Genomic DNA, 5,000 nt, shown 5'->3' with positions numbered 1-5,000 from the left:
ATATATTCATATATATATATATTGATGTATATATGTGTGTATGTATGTCTCTCTCTCTCTCTATCTATCTATCTATCTATCTATCTGTCTCATACTCACCCCCCTTCCCGCCATTCTCCCCCATAGTAACGCTATGTTCTCATAAAGTTACTATTCATTTTACAAAAGTTAGATTCTTTTAACACTGACGGCATAATATACCTTTACCTCTGTGCATGATTTTATTCACCTCTCAGTTCTACATATAGGTATTGCTATATCCTGTAAATTTGACATGGATATCAGACTTTGCCATAATTCACTTATATTATCTTACATTGTCATAACAGAAATAAATTCAGATCATACTTCATTACCTGTATCTCGTTTCACACGCCAAGTCTTGCAATTGAAAAACCTGCAAATGTGATGTCAAAACAATTGCATGCAAGTTCATTAATGGTGAATGATGTTATTAATGATCAATCAGAGACCGAGCTACATGTTCAAAATGTTATCAAAGAATTTTTTATATCGTTTGCGTGGGTCACATTATAAATAATGATACCAATAATAGTTATGATCACAGTGTATTCTCCCAACCAGCATATCAATAGTCTTCATTAAAACCTGATGATTAAGCTAAATCCTTTAACATATTCACAGAAAGCGTTATATATATTACATATTAGGAATAGACCCTCGCTGAATGGCTGTGTTTAGATCTTAGATATGTAGCTGAGGTCAACAGATTCCTCGTGTCAGGCCAGGTGTTTTGTTGGCGCCGTAATTCAAATTTTGGCCTTATAGCAGAACTTCACTCACTATGAAAATGTAGGGTTCTGGAATGTTATCAGGAATGGGTTGCGATTATATCTAGATGTAAATTTGCGTTAGGTTACAATCGAATAAATAGATAAGGTATAGTGTTGGGTATATATATATTTAATATATTATATAATTTATATATATTATATATATATATATATATATATATGTATATGTGTGTGTAGTGTGTTGTGTGTATTTATAGATCTTATATGTATATATATATATATATATATATATATATATATATATAATATATATATATATATTTATAATATATGTGTGTGTGTGTGCTGGGTGTTGTGTGTGTGTTGTGTGTGTGTGTGTGTGTGTGTGTGTTGTTGTGTGTGTGTGTGTGTGTGTGTATTTATAAATATATATGTATATAATGTATATATATGTATATATATATATATATATATAATATAATCTTATATATGTGTGTGTTGTTGTGTGTGTGTGTTGTGTGTTGTGTGTGTGTGTGTGTGTGTGTTGTGAGGTGTGTGTGTGTGTTGTGTGTGTGTCTGTGTGTGTTGTGTTTATATAATGTTCTGTGTATATGTATATATATATATATATATATATATATTTATATATATATATAATATATATTATATATATATATATATATCTTATATATATATACAATTATATTATATCTTTAATTTATGTAATATATATATATATATATATAAATATATATATTTATAAATAGATATGTATGTTTGTGTGTGTGTGTGTGTGTGTGTAGTGTAGCTCGTGTGTGTTAATATATATATATATATTAATATCGATATATATATATATATATATCTATATATATATATATATATACATATATATATCTTTATATATGTATATATATATATAATATATATATATATATATATTATATATATGTTTGTGTTGTGTCGTGTGTGTGTGATGTGTGTGTGTGTATATTAAATATAATCTATATTATATATATATATAATATATATATTATATATTATTAGTATATATATATATATATATATATAGCAATAGCAGTAGTATTAGTAGTATTAGTCGTAGTAGTAGTAATAGTAGTAGAAGTAGTAGTAGTAGTAGTAGTAGTAATAGAAGTAGTAGTGGTAGTAGTAGTAATAATGATAGTAGAAGTAGTAGTGAACGTAGTATTAGTAGTAGTAGTGGTATTAGTAGTATTAGTAGTAGTAATAGTAATATCAGTAGTAGTAGTAGTAGAAGTAGCAGTGGTAGCAGCAGTAGTGTTCTGATAAGAGACAAAGAGAAGCAAACGAAGAAAGGACAAAGGAAGATTAAAAAAAAAAAAAAAAGGACGAAACAGACGAAAAGACAAGAGAAAGAAAGAGAAGAAATACAAAGGAAGAAAAACACATAAGGGTTAGTAAAAAAAAAAAAAAAAAAAAAAAAACTGATATTACGTGCGTTTCGTTCATTGGAGAAAAAAAAATCATGTTTCTGCGACTGCCTTTTGAATCGATGGAAATTCAGAAGAAATGCGTGACTGACATCGAATTACGCAGCTTATTTATCAGTCATATCTATCTTTCTCTCTCACTCTCTTTCTTACTCTTTCTCTATTTCTCTCTTACTCTCTCTCTTACTCTCTTACTCACTTACTCTCACACTCTTTCTCTTTCTCTTACTCTCTCTCTCTCTCTCTCTCTCTCTCTCTCTCTCTCTCTCTCTCTCTCTCTCTCTCTCTCTCTCTCCCTCTCTCTCTCTCTCTCTCTCTCTCTCTCAGTCTACCTATCTATCCATCTATCTATCAATCTACCTACCTATCTATCTGATTATCGACGTCTCTCGTCTTTTTTTCTAGAAGATTCTCCTGATCTCGTATTTCTTCCTCTCGGTTGTAAAGAGATTGATAGAGTCGGGGATTTTTTTTTTTTTTTTTTTTTTTTTTTTTTTTTTTTTTTTTTTTTGTTTTGTTGAGTCCGCTGGTGTTTTTCTTCTCTGTTTCTTTTTTTATTGACTTGTTTGTTTTTTTAGAGGTTTTCTTTCTTTCTTTGTACTGTTTTTTCTCCTCAATTTCGTGCCGGTTTTATTTTCTTTGTTCTCTCTTTTTCCGTTCTCTTGTGTGTTTCTCTTTATCGGTGCTCTTGCTACTTTTTCTCTTTTTTCCTCTTCTCTTTTTCTTTCTTTCTTTTTTTCTTAATCGCCTCTCTTGCTTGTTCTCTTTTCTGTTTCTCTCCTTTTTTTCTCTCTCTTTTTCACTCTCTCTCTCTCTCACTCTCTCTCTCTCTCTATCTATCTATCTATCTATCTATCTATCTATCTATCTATATGTCTGTCTGTCTATCTATCTATCTATCTACTATCTTTTGCTCTCTGTCTTTCTTCCATTCTTTCCTCCCACCTTCCCTCACTCCCTCCTTTCCTTCTTCCCTCCCTCCTTCTCTTTCTCTCTTTCTCTTCTCTCTTTTTTCAACCTTCCATTTGAGTAAAAAGATAATCACTTCGAGAAAAAAAATAATAATGTTTTTATATTTTCTCGTTTATAAGACAAGGAGTTTATATATATGTATACGCACTTTAATTTATCGATTAACGTTTTAATGGTCGCGTACTCTGGCCCTTTGTATCGTTAGTGTTTTTCTTTTTTTTTTTTCTTACTTTTTTCACGTTTTTTGGTCGATCTCTTTTGTCTTTCTCTCTCTCCCTCCCCCTTTCTCTCTCTCTCTCTCTCTCTCTCTCTCTCTCTCTCTCTTTATTTATTTATACGCACACACACATACATACACACACACACACACACACACATATGTATATATACATTCTATATATATATAGTATACATATATATAATATATTAATATATATATATATATGTATATTAATATGTATATATATATATATATATATATATATATATATATATATATATTATTCATATACATATATCAATCAAGACAGTATATGCATTAAATCCCTTCCCTCTTGTCCCCTAATAACACTCAATCTTGCCACAAAGTTTATAACCTACTAAATGTAATACTTAATCAACTATTTGCGGTGCACTAGATTTTGGTTGTACCATTTCGATGTGAGTCATGATCATATGAGATCTCTCTAGGTGTTCGTATTAACTAGTTTTACTTACTAAACCTATCTCTACAAACCCATCACCCTCTCCTCCCCCCACCACCCCCCCGTAATAAAGAGGCTTTTCTCACAAAATATTTACACTGGGATAATACAGGCGATAGAGTGAGAGAAAGGTTGTTAGAATGTTGCCAGACACACGCTCGAAACTCCCGCTCGGCACTGTCCGGCTGACGTGTTCTCAGTCGTCGGGTTGTAGGTAAAACTGAAAAACAACTCTCCCGTTCGTTGATTTTTAAAGGATTACAAATCTGCGATTGGGCTCCATGGCGTTTAGTGAGAGTGAGGGGGAGGGGGCGGGTGAGGAGAGTGGAGAGGGAGAGGGGACGAAGGAAAGGAGAATGAGGAGGGGGGAGAGAAAGGAGGTAGGGAGGAAGATAAAGGGGGAAAGAGGGGTAAAACACAGGGTGAAAGGGGAGAAGAGTAAGAAGAAGGAAAAAAGGGCAAGGATTATATATATATATATATATATATATATATATATATATATATATTTAGATATATATATATAAATATATATGTTATGTGTGTGTGTGTATGTATGTATGTATGTCTGTATGTATAGACCCCAAAATCACAACAGCATATATGTATGTTTGTGTGGTGTGTGTGTGGAGTGTGTGTGTAGTTGGTATATATTTATATATTTTTTAAATATTATTATATATATATATATTTATATATATATATATATGTATATATATATATATACATATTTTTAAATTATATATATTTAATATATATATATATATATATATATATATATAATATATTTTATTATAACATTCTCGGCAATCCCTCCCATATAACCAATCCACTCGTTTATACAGGAACAAACAAAATATCTTTCCTGAAGCAAACTGAAAGTAAACAAAAGAGAAAGAAGCTGCGCGCGAACTGGTGGGGAATAACACGTATTTTTAGAACCTTTATTTTAACTTCAAATGTTTTTTTCTTTTGTGTATCTCTCCGCTTTCTTCTAGCTCTTTTCTGTTGTTTTTATTCTCTGTCGGTTTACCCGCTCTTATCCTTTTCTCTTTATTTTTTCTTTCTGTTTCTCTCTCTCTCTCTATTACTTCTAT

This window comes from Penaeus japonicus, unplaced genomic scaffold (assembly GCF_977035675.1).
Source record: "Penaeus japonicus unplaced genomic scaffold, GWHDUDI00000001_assembly GWHDUDI00000028, whole genome shotgun sequence".
NCBI classification, from domain to species: domain Eukaryota; kingdom Metazoa; phylum Arthropoda; class Malacostraca; order Decapoda; family Penaeidae; genus Penaeus; species Penaeus japonicus.
Note: the sequence above shows the minus strand (reverse complement) of the source record.